The 23,380-nt window shown below is 44.6% G+C and overlaps 1 long non-coding RNA gene across 1 annotated transcript in view; it reads left to right on the top strand.

Moving 5' to 3' along the window:
• The window catches only part of LOC138527322 (uncharacterized), a 76,216-nt gene extending 57,134 nt beyond the window's left edge, over positions 1–19,082 (top strand). The window contains exons 2-3 of the long non-coding RNA XR_011283893.1: positions 23–70; positions 19,030–19,082. This is a non-coding gene — a long non-coding RNA (uncharacterized lncRNA). The remainder of the gene's footprint in view (positions 1–22; positions 71–19,029) is intronic.
• The last annotated feature ends 4,298 nt before the right edge of the window (positions 19,083–23,380 follow it).

Genomic DNA, 23,380 nt, shown 5'->3' with positions numbered 1-23,380 from the left:
TTACATTTCTGTTTTCTTCTAGGGAGGATCGCGGGCTCCCCCGCCGCCGGATGAGCGCCCCGATAGACCCGTAAGTGAACATGGTCTACAGAAGTCTTTTTATTTAAAAATGTTTACTTTTATCATATTTTCTCAGATTCCATTGTGTTTCCTCTAGAATTCCTTTCAAAGATAGGCATTGACTATAATTCCAAGGTGCCTCCATATAATGCAGAGCCTGGCATCTGATGGCTCTCTGTGCTCAGCACGGCTCATGGCCTCCAAAATGTCTACCACATAAATAAAGGCAGCGTGGGTTCTGCTCGTACAGTCTCTTTAGCTGCTCTAAGCCTTTCTGCCCATGCATTTGCTCAAGTCGCCAAACCTATAGGCACATATTAGAAACCCCCACTGATCAGCCAAATGTCCTTGACTGTAATCAACTCTGCATATAAGTTTTAGTTAGTTACCTGTAACTGTATTTCTCCAGCATTGGTATCTTTCATAGATTCACATGCTTGAATATTCCCTGTCATCAGACTAGGAATCCTCTGTGATTCAAATAATTATTTAAAAATTAAATATAAATACATTATTTCCATAGGAACACAATGGCCCTCATTACGACCTTGGCGGAGGACCATGGTGCAATTAGCACCATGGTCCATGGCGCTAAGGGTGCAATTCCGCCATGGTGGTTGGCGGGCTTACCGCCCCATTCCGACCTTGGCGGGGCGGTAAGTCCCCAATCCCCATTTTGCCCTTCCCCATTCCCATTCTTGCCCCATAGGGCATAATGGGAGTGGGGAAGGCGTTAATTACGCCACCGTAAATTACGGTGGCGTAATTAACATCAAGGTCCCTTAGCGCCATGGATTTTAACGCCTGCAAAAAGCAGGCGTTAAACTCACCATGGCGCTAAGGGACCTCGTACTCAGGCGGAAAGGGTCGGCGATGTTTACGCTGGCGTAAACCCCTTTCCGCCAGGGTCGTAATGAGGGCCAATGTAAATTGCCCATTATGGCCTATGCGCCATTCAATTGTGTAGTCCCTCCACCTCACTTTGGTCCTTTATGGCCCTAACCAATGAGGTGGCAGGGTTTAAGCTCCGCCCCAGGCGACCGCGCTGTGAGTTCAGCGAGTGCCTGGTGCAAGCACGATTTTATTTTATAATGAAAAAGATATTATTAAGAGACTATTAAGAAGGCAACATAGTTTCTATTAGCGACGTTGAGCTAATTTATGAAGTCTAGTGCCCCTGTGTACTTTCTTTTTCTTTTTTATTCTTGGTTTTCTTTAAAGGGGTGCTAGAAGGAGAGTGTTCGGGGGGAGGAGACAGACTCTGGCAGCCTCTTTAGCCAGTTGGGCATGCCCTGAACCCTCCTATATATATTTCTAATTACAAATTTGCATGTTTAATGGAACAATCTTGGGAACTATATTATTAACTACATTATTAACTACATCACATCAGCAGGTGTCCAAAAGTGCAGGTGGGGGGGGGGGGACTGCAGGGTGGCCAGTGCAGTATCAGACAAGAAATCAGCACGGGGGAGGAAGAGAGAGGCAGAAGCAAAGAGGAAGGTCTTGAGGTGCTTCCGGAACCGGAAATTATTCTCCTCGAGTTTCAGAGAGGCAGGGAGGATGGTCCAGAGGGAGGCCCAGCCGAAGAGATTTACCACCAATTTGTTGCTTGGAGAAGTGACTGACCCTGAGCGAGTTGGAGGCAAATGAGCAAAGAGCTTGAGAAGGAAGATATTTACGAAGAGAGAGTTGAAGGTATTGAGGCCCCACGCCCCAGAAGGCCTTGTGGACAACGCAGAGGGTTTTGAACATAATCCTCGCAGCGACTGGGAGCCATTGCAGAGATGTCAGTCCTGGAGAGATACGATCCCTGGGCTGGAGGCCAAGGACAAGTCTCGCAGTCCTGTTGTGGATGAGTTGCAGAGGGCGGAGAGTAGAAGCAGGCAGATTTAGAAAGAGGCTGTTGTGGTACTCCAGCCTAGAGAGAACCAGAGCTCTGGAGACGGTGAGCTTCTGGGGGAAGGAGAGGAAAGGAAGAACACCTCTGAGGAGGTGCAGCTGGTAGTGTGACTTCTTAGAGAAATCAGAGATGTGAGGAGAGGAGAGCGTGGAGTCAAAGATGACCCTGAGGTTTTTAGCCTCAGAGGTGGGAGAAGGAAGAGGGCCAAGAGAGGCTGGCCAGAGAGCGATAGGAAAGGAGGGAGCAGTTGTGCTGATGAGGAGAATCTCAGTCTTACTGGCATTAAGGCATAGATCATTGGCGGCACACCACTCCTGGATAGCGGATAGACAGTCAGAGTTGAGAGAAGGAGAAGAGGTGGTGGAAGGGAGTCTGAAAATGAGCTGAGTGTCGTCCGCATAGCACTGAAAGTTGGCGCAGAGAGCAGTAATGCAGTGGGCAAGAAGTGCCAGGTATTGGTTGAACAGCCAGGGAGAGGGGTTAGACCCCTGGGGAACACCATAGGTAGAGATAGAGATAGAAAGGAAGGACCCAAGTTGGATCTGGGAGGGTCCATCAGAGAGCAAGGAGGGCAGCCAAGCCAGGGCCTGATCGGTGATACCCAGGTTATCATGGAGACGGTTGAGCAGGATGGCATGGTTGACTGTGTCAAAGGCAGAAGAGAGATCATGTAAGATAAGGACACAGGGGGTATTAGAGGCAAGGTTTGAGAGCAGGTCTTGATGGATGTTCAGGAGAGCAGTTTCCGTGCTTCTGGCAGCTCTGAAGCCAAACTGACGGTCATGGAGACAACCAACCGATTCAGTGTGAAGATTAAGCTGGGAGATGGCCAGCTTTTCCAGTAGTTTGCCCAGGAAAGGAGTGATGGAGATTGGGCAGTAGTTGGCAGGGCAGGAGCGGTCGGCTGAGGGTTTCTTAAGAAGAGGGTGCACAAGGGAGTTCTTCAGGGGGGAAGGGAAGACTCCAGTGCCAAAGTAGTATTTGCAGAAGTCGGCCAAAGCAGGAGCCACGGTGTCAATGTGATCCTCAACGGTTTTAGAGGAATAGGGGAGAACCAGATTTGACAAGACATTCATAGATCAGACTTGTCTAGAAACCTTGTCTGGGGATAACAGGGGAAAGGCAGAGAAGGAGGGAAGAAGATGACCCTTGCAAGCAATGGCAGTGTTGGTATTGCCATTCTGAGAAACATTACAGGACTTGGCGGCCCAGAAACATCTGACCTAGTCTGACAGAATGTTCGAAGTGCAGCTCTAATCCTTTGGCCGAAAGGTCATTATACTAATCGCTTGTTTAACAACTTTTCTTTTTTTACATTTGTACCATGCCACTGTGTTAATGTCCACTCTGGCAGGACTAAGGCTCATTAGTGTCTTACTTTCCATCCATTGTACTGGATCAGATTTCATTAATGTCACTGTTTTAGCATGATTTTGGCCAGACTACTTGTATGTACATTATTAATATTAGTAAAGTGTATTCAATGTACGCACAATGTGTTATAGAGAATGTTCTTGTCTATGTAACGTGTTGTCCATATCATCTGCTAACCTAGAGAGTACGTTTTCCAAATTGTTGAACATTGCCCTAGAAGATCCACTATAATTGGAAGTTTGCAGTGTGTTATCAAGCTCTTCTTCAGTCTCTCCCGCTGGACAATAAATGTTATATCCAGGTTCTGAGTCAGGCTGTGACAGGAATATTCAAACACAACAGTTTGGCCATTAGATTGAATGTCCTCATGGGTCTCCAACGTATTGTGAGGATTTCAGTGCTTATCCTTGTGTGTGATAGTATATGTAACCAGAGAAATCGGTACCAAAGCGGCCGCAGTTTCCAATGCATTTGCCACCAGACTAGTAAATTAATGGGTTTTCGGCATGACCGGCAATGGTGTGCTAACAGACACCAGAAAAGGCTTCCGGTTTTGCTCGGGCAGTTTATAACCAGTGCCTTTACGGCTGACTTTATAGTTTTGGTGCCAAGATAGCTAGGTCCAAGCAGAATTCAGAGACAAAGGCAACACTGTTTTTGATAACATGTCCCGGGCATAAATAAATCTGTAATTTCAGTGTCAGACTAACATCCCTTACTGGTATCTCCAAGGTCAAAGGTCTTCTGGGGGTATGTTCGAGATAGACGTTGCAAGCAAATGTTAGCATCGCTGCTTAGTTCCACGGTAGCTAGCCCCCCATCTTCTCGCACAGCACCAACAGGGTTAGCTGGAACATCGGAACATTCTTCATTTGCACAAGGAGAGGCAGAAGGCGGTGTCCAGGGCCAGGCTTCCATGACTCTGCGTTTAGCAGCCGCAATATGCTTTGAAGCTCGCACTGCGCCAACTACCGAGGCACGTTGCTTTCGGCGTTTTAGCAATATGTCACAACACAAACTCCAAAAATGAAGAGAGGCTCAAAGGTTGACTCCACCCACCCACCGCAGATTTGAGTCATTTTAGCAGTTTGTCTCACTTACCGAATGAGCAATGGTTCGTAGCAGGCTGGGAAAGAACTGAGGGCGAGGTGCATTCAGAAGCAGAAGTGTCAGCCAGGGATTAATACACCTCTTCCAGTCCCTAACAGCAAGACCACTTCCTCCCACTTGCTCTCCCATGCAGCGCTCCACACTGGCAATGGAGCATTCTCCGTAGCAGGTTCCTGGTGGCAGGCTCCTCCTCCCAGCACAGCAATAGTAAAAATACTTGTTAAAAACCACGCAAGATCACTTCCTACCACTTGCTATTCCGCCGGTGTAATGTGACCTGCCTGATATCTCATTTATTTATTCATTAAAGTCACAGAGAAAGCAATGCATTATAAAGCACAAAAATGCTTACAGAATTTACCAGTGATAACAGCGCAGAGGACATGGGCCCCTGACCATGGGGTGAGAGAATGTGACTTGAGGACCAGATGTTGCAGGAAAGGTGGAAACATAAACCAGGCATGAGGACAGGACAGAATAACAGATGAATGGGATGGTGGAGAAAGTGCTGAGTTAAGGATGAAGGGGTGATGGAAAAGTGCTGTTGGGTTGACCATTGTACGGCAAACCCAAAACCCGAAAGAGCAAAAACGATCCAAGGAGCAATAAAGAGTGCAGAAATTGCAAGAAAAACAAAGTTTATTGCATGCAATTTCAGCCGGTAAAAAAGCAAGCTTAATTTAACACGCCTACATTTCATGGCGCTGTATAACAGGGAAAACCACATGCATGAAGTTGAAACAGTTGCAAGACATATGTAAATCCCATGACCCCATTGATTAATAACATTAGTCCCCTAAAGAAACCCATACATTAGTTGGCCCTATTGGCCCACACCTACCCCCATGACCAACAAGTACCATCCCTCTATCACTCCCCCAATTTCTTAGTCAGCAAGAATTCCACTCCCATTGGCTAGTTGATTTGGGTACATTTGTTGCAGCGAATCCCTCTCCTCATTGTCAAGACCACCTTTGAATTTCTCATGGTGTGCTCGCCCCTCTGAATTGACCAATCCCCTTTGAGGTGTAAACAGTGTGGCAACAAAAATGGATACTTCATCATATTCCCATGTAACCATGAAGTGTGGCACCCCCTGAAGCTTCCCACCTTTGTGGCTGTACAAGTGGCAGCTCTTACAGTGACTCTCATTTAGAAACCTGTTGCCTTTCTGTGACAAATCCTTCCTTAGCTCCTATGAGAACAGTTGTCCTCATAAAAAGCACGACAAGGACACCACTCTTTGCAGACTAAATTCTGCAATTGATGAGCTTTGTTTACATTTTCAGCTGTAATTCCAATTGAGTGGCCACCCCTCCACTCTGAGCAGTATCCTGACAACCTGATCAAATCCTCCATGCTGTAGCTCAACACTATTTGTGTTCTCACCAAAATATGTACGTCTCTACTAAGGGGCTGAGCTAATGTCTGGAACACAACTTGTTATAATGTCCTTTCTTTGAGGCCTGGTAAACTTCCATGTCCTGCAACATGAAGCAATAACTGTGCAAATTTTCACACCATCTCCAAGGACGTTGGAAATGTCTGTGCACTGGCTGGGGGGAGCAGAAATGAAGTGTGACTCACTCAAGGAAAACAAAGTACCAACTGCAGCCTAGAAATCTAAATAAAAAATGCTGAAACTCCTACTGTAGTCTAATTCATAATGGCAAAATTCTACCTAACACGACCACTGGCCTGCTGCAACCACCAGCTAATAAACATGCCTATATGTTCCCTACTACACATACTAAATAACCTTCAAACAAAGCCTTATGTACAAAATAAAAAGCTGTCCAAACGCTGAAAGCTTTTCCTACAGTTTTTTCCTATCTGCAGATGTGACACTACCTTACCCCGAATAATGCTCAGTAACAAAATGTCCACTAACACCACATGGGCCAACCCTCTAAGTGTGATAAATGCTGTGTGTTGCTGCTCTTCATGTGCCTGAGCTGATTGCAGCTTATATGTGGCGCCGGCTGTCATCCGTGATGACAAAGGTGCTGACGCTAGGAAGGACCAATTCCCCATACTATAGGAATCTCCTCAGTCTGTACTTTCACTCAGGTTTGGGGCATTGGACTTGCATCCCAACACCATGATGGGTAGGGAGAGATGTAAACAGGATATTGCAGTAGTGTATAGCGCTAGAAAACAGGTTTTTCAGACATTTTTTGATGATAGAGTGAGAGGTATTATGGAGAGGGAGAGCATAGAGAGAGAGAGCAGAAATGAAATGGAGTTTCTGAGGCTTGAGTGATGGCAAGGAGGTGAGATGAGTATGATCTTTGCGAGCGAGGAGGAGAGTAGGGAGTGAGATGAGCACATGAGGTAGGGTGGGGGTGTCCATGGATAGTTGTGAAGATGATGAGAAGTTTATACTTTGCCTTTTGTTTCATATATAGCCAGCCAATCCGGCGACTGGCAGAAGAGGTAGAGGTAAAGCGAGAAAGGTTGAACAGTGTGCGGACTGCGAAGTTTGTCCGGAGGTGAAAAAGCATATTTGGGAAGGCCATAGAGGAGACTGGAACAGTTGTCAGATCTAGAGAGGACTAAGGATGAGATTTCTCTAATACTGAGGTGGTTGAACCAGACTTCAGTGGCAGATTTGGTGATGAAGAGCGGGTAGATGTACGATGGGTCAAAGATCACACCAAGGTTATGAACAGAAGCAGAGTAAGGAGAGAAGAGAAGAAGAGGAGGAGAGGAAGACATAGCCTGTTTGGCTGGGAAGTAGAGAACTTGAGTCTTAGTGGAGTTCAGCATGAGTAATCTAGAGGGCATCCAATATGTGATGGCAGAGAGGATAAGGAGTGAAAGGAGAAGATCTGAGTGTCGTCAGGGAAAAATTGATTGGAGAATCCATAAGAGGATATCAGGGCACAAGAGCTGAAGTATAGAGAGTGAAGAGAAGTGGACCAAGGACAGACCCCTGGGGAACTCCATTAGTAAGGGGGATGAGTGGGGAGGTATGGGTGTTCTGGGACATCTGAAAGTGTGTGTGGGCAAGGTATGAATAAAACTAAGCTAGAGCCTTATCTCTCATGCCAAGGAAAGATTAAGTAGAGGGAAGGTCAGAATGCAGAATGGTTAATAGAAATTGAACTGGATCACATTCAGGGAGGCGATGAATGAACTTCAAAGTTTTTCCCGAAGTGTTATTCGAAACAATGTTTTGACACACATGAACACTTTTTGGGCTCCACAATTTCAGTGTGGAGGCTGATCCTTATTTTGGTACCATTTAATGGGTGACCTTAGAGGACAAATTTCTCAGGAGATTCCTCATAGCATATGGGGGCTTCTGTCCTTAGGCATGGGGTGTATGGGACTGCTGCCCGTTTCAGAGATGATTTTGTTGTTTCAAAGTAACTTGGGGCCACATTTCAGAGAGGAACTATTTTTTCTTTTATTGACCTTCATAAGAAGTGTGTGGTCCCCGAGTTGTAGATCACTTGATGATTCTTTAAGAACGATAGAATATTCATAGAAGAGATTTAAAAACACTGAACTTCATCCATAGTAGAGAGTTTGTATGGTTTAGTTCACGGGGTATCCCGGGTTGGTTTCTGGGATATCCTTAGTTATAAAATGGTCGACCGGTTTCGATGAAAAACATTGATCATCTTCTTCAGGACCGTGATTTGTGCCTAAGGACAGAAGCCCCCATATGCTATGAGGAATCTCCAGTGAAATTTGTCCTCTGAGGTCACCCATTAAATGGTACCAAAATAAGGATCAGCCTCCACACTGAAATTGTGGAGCCCAAAAGAGTTCACGTGTAATAGAAATTGAAGGCAGCATAGAGGTTAAGAAGAATGAGAATAGGTGAAAGGTTTGCATACCGAGCAGAAGAGCTGAAGTTGCTGATATTGAGCTGTGTCGGTAGAATGCAGAGGTTGGAAGCCAGATTCAAGAGAGTCCTGGAAGTTGTAAGTATCAACAAACTCAGTGAGTTGATTGAATACTACTCACCAGGTATGTAATTTGGGGATTGCAGAAATTGCGACCCCTGAGGTCTCCCTTGCTACCCCTGTGGTCTTCCTTGCTACCCCTAAAACACTTTTAAATCAATCTTTTTTAAAAAAATGTTTTAAATATGGCTCATTGTTTCTGTAGTGGCTGGCTTTCTTGTTCAGGCCTTTTAAAAAAACAGGGGGTTCCACACGTGTAACACTTTGAGCGGTGACCGTAAATAGGAAAGAATAGGAATAACAAATAATTTGGGGGTCATTCCGACCCTGGTGGTAGGGGGTTAATGGCACTGTAAGGATGCCGGTGCCGTTAACCCCCTACCGCCCTATTACGAGGTCCCTTAGGAGGTCCCACCAGGACTGGCTGGTTTTACCAGCCTGTCTTAGCGGGACCGTTAAGGGACCTTGAGCTAATAACAGGCTGCAATTTTTGGGAACGTTATTAGCTCCTTCCCCATTCCCATTGAGCCCTATGGGTGCTCAATGGGAATGGTTTCCGAAATGGGGACTTACCGGGTCCGCATAGGTCGGAATGTCCCGGTAAGTCCCCATTCTGACACCACGGACCCGGACCCGAGTTTGGAGACAGCCATGGTGCTAATAGCACCTTGTCTGCCTCCATACTCGGAATGAGGCCCTTTGTCTTTGTGGAATCAGAGACGTCTTTATGGGAGGGCAAAAGGGGCACTTGTCCCGGGCCCCCACCTTCGAGGGGGGCCCCACAAGGCTGCCTACTCTAAATAAATCAGTTCACATTGTTTATTCGACTTAAATAGCACATTTCAGGATATTTAAAGGCTTGCTGCTGTGACTCCAATCCTGTTGCCTTTCTGTTGAAAAGAAAATGCTGCTTTGATCCATTAATCATGTAATGCTTTGTGTTCACTGTGATAGTCATAGTTTGTGTGTTCACTAAGACACAATTCTTGTACCATTCTCACCTTTCTGTTGTGATTATATTGATCATGTGCAATACCCAAAGTTCAAATGCTTATTGATCAATGTGAGTGCTTCAATAGTTCAGAATATAGCTCAATGTGTTAAGCACTCATTGCAGAGGCTTGTGTTCATATGCAAGATTACAGTAACAAATCCCAGAAAGGTCAACTCAGCATTTCCTATGTCTGAATCGTATAACATCTGTGTATATGTAGTTTGTTTTGTAACACAACAGATGCTATTATTAGCAATGTACCGGCACCACATAGTGGTTGTTGTAAAAACAAACAAACATCAATATGTTGAAGGTCTAGAAATTGGTTTGTTCCGATGGGGTTTTGTAAAACCTAGGCAGCCACCCCAAATGATGAACATAAAGTGTTAGATTGAGAGGTGATAAACTATCCATATTCAAAAATGTGGAACCAAAATGTTTATGCTTGTAACCTGGCTATGCCAGCAGCGTTACAGTGATCCTGGACAAATCATCTTATATCACTGACATTACTTTGGTGTCTGCTGTGAAAAGGATTGCCTTTTTAAATGCCGGTGGCATTGTGTAGCCCATTCCCCGATCAACATTCTTTTATGTAGGCCACTTGTGTGGAAGGGCTTCTAGACAGAAGAGAGACAACCAGATATTGAAGGCTTCTGGCAAGCATATTTTAAGGTCTGCTTCTTTGACATAAAAACGGTTGGCTTTTTTGTACAACTCAAATGTGTGTCTGTCATTTATGAATAACAATTTCACAGGCATGTGTTTTGGATGAATTTAAAGTTTTAAAATAGAAAGGAGAAACTCAGAATCATTATTTTAAGATCATATCAATTACTTCCCTTGTTGGTGGAGACAATGAAGCTATAATCATTACCATTCATAATACGCTTCTATATCATATTGTTTTTCAAAATTGTCATGTTGGGTTATGCAATTTGTCTACTTTGCAATTCAGTTTTATACAATGTAATTATTTTAGTTCATTGTAAGTGCTAGAAAAGAAAGTGGTGAAGTGCAGAAATTGCAGAGTGGGGGAAAATCCCAGCTTCATATCTTAACCAATGTGTGATCCTAGGCATCCCGTTCAATCTTGTATTGCCTAACCTATCAAAATTGCCATTCTCGGAAGCTTTCAAAATTGTTGGCATTTAGAGTGATTTCATTCTCATGGTTTCACTGGCTATAGTGTTGCTTCCTGGTAGCTTCTAATCTCCATCCACTATCTACTATATGGTATGTGTAGCTTCCTCCATGCATACAATTTGTCTCCTGTAGCCATGCCTGAGCACTTTTGCATTCTGTGAGGCAGCTAATCTGAGTTGTCTGCCTATTCTGGATTATGTGCACCTTTTTCATAAGATCTGTCCCGCATTCATACTATGACGGGTATATCTTCCTCGTGGCAGCTATTAATGAAAAGTGACCTGTACTTATGGTAGACCATAAGTACCCTCATAATGGACTGCTAATGTTGGCCTTGAAATGCTACATGTTTATCATTCGGATTACAGCAAGCATGAAGAGGGTAAGAGGACTGAAAGGGTACCCTTGCCTATTTTGATTGCTGTGAGGCAGCATATCAGCCTATGTGTTGTGAATGCGATCTTGAGTTCAGGGAGGGGGGCTCCAAAGGTGTCCGTGCCCCGGGCCCCAAAAGTGCTTAAGATGGCCCTGTGTGGAATGCTATACAATAATTGCTAGATTCAGTAAAGCTTTATTTCAGGCACACTTCAGGGGGTTAATTACCAATTTAGTCTGTTCTTAAACAATTGAACGCAGCCTTTCATTCTTCTGAGATCGATAAAAGAGTGCCAGCACAGGTTGGGTGATATTGTATGTATATCTGTTCAATATAAAGTGCTTAAGCTTAAGTGCTATATAATGACATATCATTATCATTTGGCCATCGACATCTGCTTGCATTTACAATATTTGGTAATATGGGCCTATAAACACTGATTTTAATGATACATATGGTGATCCATTCTTGTATGAAATGTATATCACATTGTAGTTATATCGTAACCCTATTTTTCGTATTGTACTTAGGAACAATGCTGTGTTATGCCACTTCCTGTTTTGCCACGGGGTGAAAGGTCGTGCAGCATCGCTTCCTGTGATGTCACTTTGGGGTGGGGGCAAATTACATCACCTCCTGTGATGTCAACAGGGGTCAAGGGTCATGTTGCATCACTTCCACTACCCCTTGCATTTTGGTGAAATAACATCCCTGCTAGGATTTTGGAATTGTTTGGCAAAAGAGAGGCAGGGTGAAAGTTGGCTGGACGGTTAGGATCTAGAGCAGGTTTCTTAAAGAGAGGGATGACATTACCTGTCTTGTAGGATGAGGGAAAGGTGGCATTGTCAAGAGAGGCATAGAAGAGGGAAGTGATATGTGGAGCAATTCTGGCAGATATGTGCTTTACAATGTGCAGGGACACTGGGTGAGTGTGGGTGCAGGAAAGGTTATACTTGAGAAGTAGGGCAATAATCTCATCACTGTTGGTGGGGGCAAAGGAAGACATAGTAGCGGGATAGAGAAACATGAGCAGGATTAGGGTATAGAAGGTAATCAGCAAGAGTATTGTGAATGGTCGACATTTTAGACACAATCTAGAGAGCAACATCTTTAGTTGAAAGAGTAGAGGAGATGGAGGTGAGTTTAGGACATAAGAGAATTGAGTTGAGAGATTTTTGGAGGCGTCTAGATTGAAGGATTGCAAAAAAGGTAGCTGGCGCTCCTCTCCATAAGCAACAAGGCATGATAACCTGTTCTGAGGTCAGAGTTTGCAGCACACGCTTTTTGCTCACTGTGCCTTTCACAGATGGGAAATATCCATTTGCATATCAGTCTTTGTCCCGCCCACATGGGCAGTCCAGCAAGAGTACCAAAAGCAACCCCATACACGTGTTTCAGCCGTGTTGGCCTCATCAGTGAGGTGAAGCCTCTCTGAGCACAGTGAGCAGGGAGTCCAAAGGTAGCTCGCGCTCCTCTCCAGAAACAACAAGGCATGATAACCTGTTCTGAGGTGAGAGTTTGCAGCACACGCTTTTTGCTCACTGTGCCTTTCACAGATGGGAAATATCCATTTGCATATCAGTCTTTGTCCCGCCCACATGGTCAGTCCAGCACCGAAATGCTATGGCAATTCCTCTCTGAACAAGAGTACCAAAAGCAACCCCATACACGTGTTTCAGCCTTGTTGGGCCTCATCAGTGAGGTGAAGCTTTGCCTCACTGAGCATAGTGAGCAGGGAGTCCACGTCTGGTTGCCCCCAGGTAACTCAGGGTGACCAACCCCAAGTTCCTTTCAAATATTTCAAAAAAGGTAGCTGGCGCTCCTCTCCAGAAACAACAAGGCATGATAACCTGCTCTGAGGTGAGAGTTTGCAGCACACGCTTTTTGCTCACTGTGCCTTTCACAGATGGGAAATAACCATTTGCATATCAGTCTTTGTCCCGCCCACATGGGCAGTCCATCACCGAAATGCTATGGCAATTCCTCTCTGAACAAGAGTACCAAAAGCAACCCCATACACGTGTTTCAGCCTTGTTGGGCCTCATCAGTGAGGTGAAGCTTTGCCTCACTGAGCATAGTGAGCAGGGAGTCCACGTCTGGTTGCCCCCAGGTAACTCAGGGTGACCAACCCCAAGTTCCTTTCAAATATTTCAAAAAAGGTAGCTGGCGCTCCTCTCCAGAAACAACAAGGCATGATAACCTGCTCTGAGGTGAGAGTTTGCAGCACACGCTTTTTGCTCACTGTGCCTTTCACAGATGGGAAATAACCATTTGCATATCAGTCTTTGTCCCGCCCACATGGGCAGTCCAGCACCGAAATGCTATGGCAATTCCTCTCTGAACAAGAGTACCAAAAGCAACCCCATACACGTGTTTCAGCCTTGTTGAGCCTCATCAGTGAGGTGAAGCTTTGCCTCTCTGAGCACAGTGAGCAGGAAGTCCACGTCTGGTTGCCCCCAGGTAACTCAGGGTGACCAACCCCAAGTTCCTTTCAAATATTTCAAAAAAGGTAGCTGGCGCTCCTCTCCAGAAACAACAAGGCATGATAACCTGTTCTGAGGTGAGAGTTTGCAGCACACGCTTTTTGCTCACTGTGCCTTTCACAGATGGGAAATACCCATTTGCATATCAGTCTTTGCCCCGCCCACATGGGCAGTCCAGCACCGAAATGCTATGGCAATTCCTCTCTGAACAAGAGTACCAAAAGCAACCCCATACACGTGTTTCAGCCTTGTTGGGCCTCATCAGTATTTTGGTGCTGGACTGCCCCTGTGCAGGACAAAGACTGATATGCAAATGGATATTTCCCATCTGTGAAAGGCACAGTGAGAAAAAGCAGTGGCTGCGAGCTCTCAAGTGGTTAATAACCACTGAACAGGTTATCAAGCCTTGTTCTATCGAGAGAGGGGTGCCCGCTACCTTTGCAAACCAAATTTCAAGGAACCTGGGATTTGTAACTCTAGGTATCCTGGGGGCAACCAGACGTGGTCTCCCTCTCACTGTGCTTAGAGAGGCATCAGCTTCATCTCACTGATGATCCCCAAGAAGGGTGAAACACGTGTATGGGGTTGCTGGTGGTTCTCTCGTTCAGGTTGGAATTGCCATTGCATGTCGGTGCTGGACTGCCCCTGGGCAGGACAAAGACTGATATGCAAATGGATATTTCCCATCTGTGAAAGGCACAGTGAGAAAAAGCAGTGGCTGCGAACTCTCAAGTGGTTAATAACCACTGAACAGGTTATCAAGCCTTGTTCTATCGAGAGAGGGGCGCCCGCTACCTTTGCAAACTAGATTGGAGGATTGACACGAAATGAGAGAAAGATAAAAGTTACGTTTGGCAGAGTCAAGAGTAGAGGGATAGTTTTGAAGAGCGTTGAGATAGAGATGAAGATATGAGGAGTATCTCGAGCTGTGCCAAATACAAAGATTTAGGAGTAAGTGTAGCAAGAGGGTAGTGAGAGGAAAAGGGAGCCCAGAGAGCAGTGTTAAAGTTAGTGAAGGCTTCTTGAATGGATAGAAAGGAGAGTTTGGCGTAGAGGGCAAGTAGTGTGGTAGTCAGGGAATTTGGAGGAGGGAAGCATGTGCTTAGTAATAGTTGTACTAGATAGAGAGCGTGATGAAGAAGCGACAGTAGAATGGTTTGAGGGAGAAGGCGCAGTGGAGATATTTAGGGGGATACTCATATATTTATTATATAGGGCAAAATCCTTCAGAAACATGTAAATATATTTCAATGTATTAATATACATATAGCCAAAATGACTTTGTATATACAGCAAACACAGACACATTTATATAACAAGTTTACATTCAGGATCTATCTCATATCATCAAGCGACCGTCCAGTTAAACAATATTCTCTGTCAACTTGTCTAAAAATCACAATATACTTCTGATAACAACAAATCAAATGATATATACAATTTACATCATTATTATCCATTAAAATATTCCATAGTGGGCACACATATTCATTATTGATTGTATATTTAAATGATTTCATATGTTTCTGTCTCAGGTCATTCAAACTCACACAGGTCAACATAATGTGCTCAGAGGATTCTATTACCATTTCCCCACATAGTCTGCATAAACATTCCGACCGTGCTAGACCACTTTTTGCACCTTCTATTTCTAACACTCTTCTGATGTTATATTTGAACAACAGATATTGGGGGTCATTCCGAGTTTGGAGTCAGCCATGGTGCTAGCAGCACCATGGGTGCCTCCGAACCCGGGTCCGGTATCTCTGAATGGGGACTCACCGGGTCATTCCAACCTCGGAGGTCCCGGTAAGTCCCCATTCAGAAAACGATTCCCCATTCCCATTGAGCTCCATAGGGCTCAATGGGAATGGGGAAAGAGCTAATAACGGGCCTGCAAAAGCTCCAAGGTCCCTTAACGGGTCCCGCTAAGAACGGCTGGTCAGACCAGCCGTTCCTGGTGGGACCTGCTAAGGGACCTCGGAATAGGGTCGTAGGGGGTTAACGGCACCGGCATCCTTACCGGTGCCGTTAACCCCCTACCGCCAGGGTCGGAATGACCCCCATTGTCTTGTTATGTTACTGCTGGGAAAGGATTAAATATATTGTGGCACCTGCGTTTGAATCAAGCAATACTGCAACATTTAAATTAACATAACTTTTACCCATTTCTTCTGGTCTAACAAGATAGATCTTTGAGGGTTTCTTTCGTACCCTGTCAACCAACATGTATACTTTACCCAGAGCTTCCCGGAAATCCCAGACTTTTCATAACTTTCCAGCTTCCTGAGGGCACAGAAATAATCAACCATTATCGTCCCATTATCTAACAGCAACAGCTTTACGTAACACATGGTCAATTTCTTATAAGACTCCACAGACGCACTTATTAGATCAAACTCCAGATGGATGTATTCTACAGGGAGTGACAGCAGCATTCTCAACAGCAATCGTACGATTTTTCCTTCAAGTTTGTTGGTCTCCACTTGGTATTTATAACCCCACACTTCCACTCCACTCAACATGCATGCAACAATTTGGGGGAGTAAAGAAGTAGGATGGGTTTAAGTGAGCAACCACCATGTCTACCAATGAATTTGCTCATCACACGTGTAGTTCTCATGCAGTTAGCCTTGGTCTCCTTCCAATGTGTTACCCAATCCAACTTATCCACCACCACACCCAGATATTTGTATTTACTAAATATCTCAACAGGCTTTTGGTCAATTTTCCACATATATTTAGGCTTGGATTTTCTTTTACCTTCAAAAGCCATAATCTTCGTTTTACCAATATTAATTGGAAGGCCATTAAGCCTTGCATATTCACTCGGGGCATTGAGCATTCTTTGTAGCCCACATGGTGTGTGGTCCAGTAATAGCAGATCATCAGCGTAGCCGAGTCATCCTATTTTTAACATTCCTACTTTCGCTGGACTCAGTGCAGATTGGTTTAAGTGCTCAACCAAATCAGACAGATAGAGATTAAACAGTGTTGAGGCCAGAATACAACCCTGCTTAACCCCCCTGGATGTGGGGAAGACCTGAGAAACTCGGCACGCCCCATTTAGGCGCACTCTAACACTGGTGTCACAATGCAGCTGCATGATCATCGTTAAGAAGCCTTGGGGTATGTACCACACCACCAATTTAGTCCATAAACGGTTCCTCATCACCATATCAAAGGCTGCCATGAAATTGATATAGACCTCATTCACAGCAATTGACGTCTGTCCTGTGCATATTCCAACGCAGGCACCAATATGATCCAGATAGGTATGGTACTCGCTCATATTGGTGCCTGTGTAGGTATGGTACTCTATTGACATCTGAAGCCAATCTGGTTAGCTGGCAGTATTTTTGCAACTGCAATCCATTGGTTAACCTCATTTAACAAGACTCTAGCAAATATATTGGCTGGAATATCCAATATTGCGAGAATTTGATAGTTACATTGGTTTTTCCAGCTGCCTTTCTTGTGGACAGGTAGAATATTACTTTCCTTCCATGAGCTTGGGACCTCCGAATATTTGCCAATATTTACAAATAAGACATGCAGAGCTTAGTCCCAGATACCCGGGGGAAATTTAATTAGACCATTACGTGTCCCATCTGGCCCAGCAGCCCGAGATGTGTTCAGCTTAACAATGATCTTCGTGATAACTGCTACTGAGGATTTACAGATCCAAGGTTCTCTAATAATTAAACATCACAGTCTTTTGGGTCAGCAGACCCTAAGCAGCCCAGGAGGATAGCTCAGGGGCAACGTGCTCCCCTTGAAAGCAAGACGACACGGAGCGACACAGAGGTTCAAGCCCCGGGTCCGTGATTAGAAACCCTAAGCATTAACCAGATTCCCATGTTGTTATTATTTCTGGCAAGGCTGGCCAACTGCATCCACACCTCTCTTTCACAACTTGTGTGATGCACCCTCAACCAGCCCCGGTAAACAGTTTTTAACATTTCTATTTGGTTAGCTATCTCAGGGACTGTCCTTTCCGTCACGGTTGTAGAGTATACAAGGGCAATGTCATGACAAAGTTTCCTTTTAGTCATATGTATCTTAAGATCCTATCTTCCCAGATCATGGTCTCCTCTATTCCACCTTTCACTGGGACTCTTGGTCTTCCTTTTATTGATCGTAACCTCCTTAATCTTCAAGATTAGGGCTGAGAAGTTTTGTATTGGATGTGGGCCAATGGAATCATGGTTCCGCATCCATCTCTCTATATACTATGGCAATACCCTTTTAGCCACCAGCTTGCCCTTATTTAAGTTAGTTTTATGCCACTGCACGCAGTTTGCCCCATGGTTCAGAAAGATGTCGACATTTAAATCATAGCGTGCACCATTTTCTCTGGTGGTTAACATCACGCTGATCGGCATGTGATCGCTTTCCTCTCTTATTAATATGGCCATATTCTAGCTAAGACCCAATGCCACCTGATTGACAAAAACATAATCAAGGGTGGATGCACTCTTTCCGCTTATGCAAGTGTATGACTTATGGGCATCTCCTGTGCAATGTCCATTCAACATTCCAAGTTTATGTGTGTATAGCATCTCTCCCCAGGCTTTTCCCTGAATGTTGAAAGCTGTGGCATCATACGAAGCAGACTCTCTTGGATCAGGGAACGCCTCTAATTCTGTTCCAATCTTAGCATTGAAGTCCTTAACCACCCAATCCGGTAAGGAATTGTGCGGAGTGCCCAATGTTCATTTTACCACTGCTATGTTATTCTTATTTGTCACTGCCTTCGGTGGGTCAAATACATTAATGATAGCCATCTCTGTGATTCTCGAGATGTCACATCTAATCCTAACCATTTGGACGATCGCGGAAAGCCTACAAGGTTCAATAATTTGCCATGGGTGCACCACAGAGACTAAGAGTCCACCCTTAGAGTACCAATGGGCCCATTCTGAGCTGAGACCTGTGATGTACTTCTTCCGTTAATCTCACATATTTATCAGTCATCCAAGTTTCCTGGAGTGCCACCAAACTAAACAAATTTATATTTGCTAACAAGCCATCATTAGCAGACAAATGTCCAAACCTTCTGATATTGCAAGAGCAGATGAAATTATTGTCATCGAGATATATTAGTAAAGTGGGCTTTAAAGACCTTAGACAGCCATTGCAATATCCATCACTACTCCCTTTATCATCCACATTTCTTGCATTTTCAATATTTATTTATATATTTAAGAAGGTGTACTTACATTTGTTATACACCCCTGAGTTGTGCTGTTCTTAAATTAATGACTTGAAGTGTTGAAACCCGGTGGTGTTCATCTTAATCGCTTTAATATCACTCTATCTTGATGGAATTGCAGAGCACCTACCAGGCCCTTACATAGAATAAGCAATAGGTTGAAGCACGTTCCAGACATGCTTTGCACTTTAGATCACTTCTCACAGCTGGCTGCAGACCTGCAGCATTTTCGTGGCATCTATGGAAGCGAGCTCAGTTAATGCACTCAGGATGGCACTGCAACACTCCACTTTTCAGACAGGTCCTAAGTTAAACATACCCTTATTGTCATGAGGGAGCTACACTGAATGAAAAAGTGTTTATGAACTGTAAGGAGATAGTGATGAAAAGATCCTTCTGTCTCAATCATTGGAGTCTAGAAAACGTTTCTTACGTTTCTGTTTTCTTCTAGGAAGGATCGCACGCTGCCCCGCCACCGGATGAGCGCGCTGATAGAGTCGTAAGTAAACACGGTCTACAGAAGACTTTTTCTTTACAAATGTTTACTTGTTACATGTTTCCCAGATTCCATTGCGTTTCCTCTACAATTCCTTTTAAAGATAGGCATTAGTTATAATTCCAAGGTGCCTCCATATAAAGCAGAGTCTGGCATCTGATGGCTCTCTGTGCTCAGCAGGGCTCATGGTCTCCAAAATGTCTACCACATGAATAGGGGCAACGCGTGTTCTGCTTGTACAGTCTGTTTAGCTGCTCCCAGCCTTTCTGCCCATGCATTTGCTGAAGTCTCCAAACCTATTGGCACGTACTAGAAACCCCCACTGATCATACAAATGTCCTTGACACTATGCAATCAATTCTCCATGTAATCAAGTTTATAACATGCCTTATTGAATATCGCAGAGTTCAGACACCTTGTACTAAAAACGCACATCTTGTGGCACCTGCATTTTGTATTTGTTCCTCAGAGTTTCTTCTATGGACTTTTAAACCTTCTCCCTGCATGTCATTAATTGCTTACATCTGTTTCTATAATTTGCTAAACAATTCAATCAGTGAAAGGGCTGATATTCCACTTGATGCTACTTTCCTAGATTGATATATTTTGTACTACGTTTCTACTGTAATGGATTCCAGCATTCGCTAGGGCAACCATAATGTACCATGGTAACTTGCATTCAGCATAGCAACCAGCAACCACTATAGTAACCAGCATCCACCATAGTCACCAGAATCTAACCTGGTAACCAGCGTTCACCATTGCAGTAGCTTATGCTTTGGAGGTGGTGGGAAGTGGAAATGAGGGAGGTGGAGAATTGAAAATGAGTTAAGTCTGACTCTCATATGGTAGGACATTGCCATTAATGTGAGAAGTAGCAAACATATGCTGAACACAGTTTTATTCTGCATGTGAAATATGTTTTCTGAAAATGGCCACTTTAAAAATAAGTGATATAAAACTGTTAGTTAAAATACACATTTAATTACCCATTTATGAACTATATTTTTAAATATTGAAGGGTGCAAAAACAAAATGTTCATGTGTTTTTCCTTAAGTTGCACATCATTTAACCAAGTAAGCAGGTTAGAATGGGTTTCTAATGAGTTAATTAAGCTTTATAGTAAGAATTGTGTGTAAACCTCATTAATGGTTTGGTCAGTAAAGTGGAGTGTGGTATTAATGGGCACTGAAATCTCTTGACACAGAAAAATAAAGTAACAGAAGAATCATAGAGTCAACGGGTGCATACCTGGGCTTTTGACAAGTGGGTATTTCAGCCAGATCAGAAAGTTTGTTTCAATGTCTAGCATGGGGCAGTGATGACTTGCCAGGCATGTGAGCTGAAAGTAGGGGTTTTGTACACATGTTTTCTGTGTGTTCAAAGGCTAATGTCACATTTTCCCTTGGATGCCACAAGGGTGTGTTTTGTTTCCAGCAAATACAACAAGACTGATGCTTCTTAAAAGCAGCAAATGCTTTCCCATTCGATAGCTTCATCTGAATGGACATCTAGCAGAGATTTGCTTCTGTACCCCGATATCATGATTATTGTGGGGCCTGCGGTGGGCACACAGCCGGCCTCACAGGAGCTAGGGGTGGCACTACCTTTGTGGGTTTGTCGGGATCACCCAGACTTGGTGATTGCAGGACAGGACCCGGTTAGGCCATGGGACAAGGCCTGGGTGCCAGGAGCATCCTAGATGGAGGGTGCCTGGGATGGACCCAGGGCACCAGACTGATCTAGGGGGGCTAGACCAGCAGGGACTTGCAGGACCGTGATCACACAGTGTGGGCCTGCAGGCCAGCGCTGCAGGACTGTCGTAACACAGTGTGGGCCTGCAGGTCCGAAATGAGAGACAGTGTCAGCAGATCCATTGTTGGAGTCTGCAGCCGTTCGGAAGCACGTGCATGCAGGTGCTCCTTTTATTAGGTTGGCCCATGACGCAGTTATGGCTCATCTTAAAAGGGCAATGCACTGGGAAGGGTCACACATAACACGTCTCCTTAAAAGGGCAATACACTCGGGAGGGTCACACATAGCACTCATAACAATGATTGCTAGACCTTTCCTTATTTAAACCTTTGATGTGAGGGTGTTTAGTAGATAGGGAGCGCATTGTGACCTGCATAATATCTTCATTTATAAAAGTCACAGAGAAAGCAATGCCTTTCTGGCACAAAAACGCTTACAGAATTTACCATTGATAACAGAGCGGAGGACATGGGCCCTTGACAATGGGATGAGAGAATGTGACTTGAAGACCAGATGTTGCAGGCGAAGGTAGAAGCATAAACCAGTGTTGAGGACAGGACAGAATAACATGAATGGAATGGTGGAGAAAGTGCTGAATTAAGAAGGAGTGACGGACTAAAGTTGTTGGGTTGACCATTGTAAGGCAAACCCAAAACCCAAACAAGCAAAAACAATCCAAGGTGCAATAAAGAGTGCACAACTTGCAAGAAAAACAAGGTTTATTACATGCAATTTTAGCCGTGTAAATCCCTACAACCCCATTGGCTAATGACATTAGTACCCTGAAGAAGCCCATACATTAGTTGGCCTAATTGGCCAAAACCCACCCCCGTGACCAAATAAGTACCACCCCTGTATCACTGCCCCAATGTCTTAGCCAGCAAGAATTCTCCACTGCCATTGGCTGGTTGCTTTTCGTACATTTGTTGCAGTGAAGCCCTCTCCTCATTGGTAAGACCGCCTTCGAATGTCTCATGGTGTGTTCACCCTTCGGAATTGACCAAATGCCTGTGAGGTGTAGACAGTGTGGCAACAAAAAATTGATACCTCATCATATTCCCATGCACCCATAAAGTGTGGCACCCCCTGATGGTTCCCACCTTTGTGGCTGTACAAGTGGCAGCTCTTACTGAGACTCTTCTTTGGAAACATGGTGCCTCTCTGGAACACATCCTTCCCTACCTCCAATGAGAACAGTTGTCCTCATTAAAAAAAGACTAATTTCTGGAATTAATGAGCTCCATTTACCCTGTCAGCTCTAGTTCCAATTGAGTGACCACTGCGATTAATCCTGTGGAGTCCTCACAAAGACCCTTCCTAAAGTCTCTGCAAAGGTGGCCATGGGGAGGCAGCCTCTACCTGATCCTGACCCTGGGGATGGTACCATGCGAGAGGAGCACCTGGGAGGACAAGGGCCCAAGGGGGGCAGGAGTACTTCATTGGGAGGGACAGCGTATTTGTCTTCCTCAGAAGTAGAAATGTCAATGATGCCAAAATATGTAATTGCTTGCTGTCAGGGGGAGGTTTTCGTTACAAAGCTAATTATGCTGACGGTGGTGAAAGCTGACATAATCTATCATTTATTGTGAGTTAACCCCCAACAAAGTCACCCACATTTATGATGATAAAGGCTCTTTTGATTTACAGGGGATTGTGAAATATGAAAATCAGAACATTAACATCTTAGATGCTGAAAATTCTAATTTAAATCAGAACCACTCATTAAATCCTTATAATCCTCCTTTAGAAGATATAATGAAGTATAGAGATGAAGTTGTTCAGTTAAGAAATTAATTTCCCATTGAAAGGAGTAATTTGAAAGAAGGGGTCTTTAAGTCCCACAATGCCCAAAGTACTGGGACGAAGAAGAGGGACGCCGAGGCACTGGACTGCAAGTTGCAGCCTAATAGTGCTTATGGCCCACACCCGAGGGAGACTGGGAGGTATAAAAAGCCACCTCGGGTGCAGGCCATGGAGAGCAGTAGTGGGAGGTGGAGCGATTGCAGGCACTCCACATTGCAGTTGCAGAAGTAGGTGAAGGAGAGCAGAGACGCCAGAGCCACTGGTGTTTGTCAAGCGGATGCCGGCTCTGAGACGGTCTCTTCTTTGAAAGACTTTGATACAGAGGTTGCGCAGTGGGAAGCAGTGTGTTTACAAGCTTTCTCCTTGACGACTGTGAATGCAGAGGTTGCGTAGCAGGGAGCGTTAAGTTGCAAAGTTTTCCCCATTTCAAGTGGAACTCTGGTGGCAGACGAGCATCAGAGTGTCCTGGGAGTGAGGAATGCTCCTTTTGTGACCGGCATGAGCCGCAGAAAGTAGTTTACCTGATTGAGCGAAGCAGAGGAAGCAGAAGACTAAGAGGCAGTGGACCGAGCAAAGGCATTTGCCGTACCTGTTGAGTTCACTAGTGTTATGTGACCCCGGAACGCTCCGTGATTGCCCGCTGACCTGGTTTAAGCCTTTTGAATACTGACCCGATTGAAAGCAAGTTAAGAGGGAGAAGTATAATCACTTTTAATATCAAACTAGTACTAGGAAGCTAAGGTGGCA

This window comes from Ambystoma mexicanum, chromosome 14 (assembly GCF_040938575.1).
Source record: "Ambystoma mexicanum isolate Mex_15411 chromosome 14, UKY_AmexF1_1, whole genome shotgun sequence".
Classification (NCBI taxonomy): Eukaryota; Metazoa; Chordata; class Amphibia; order Caudata; family Ambystomatidae; genus Ambystoma; species Ambystoma mexicanum.
Note: the sequence above shows the minus strand (reverse complement) of the source record. Positions and strands in the feature narration are given on the sequence as shown.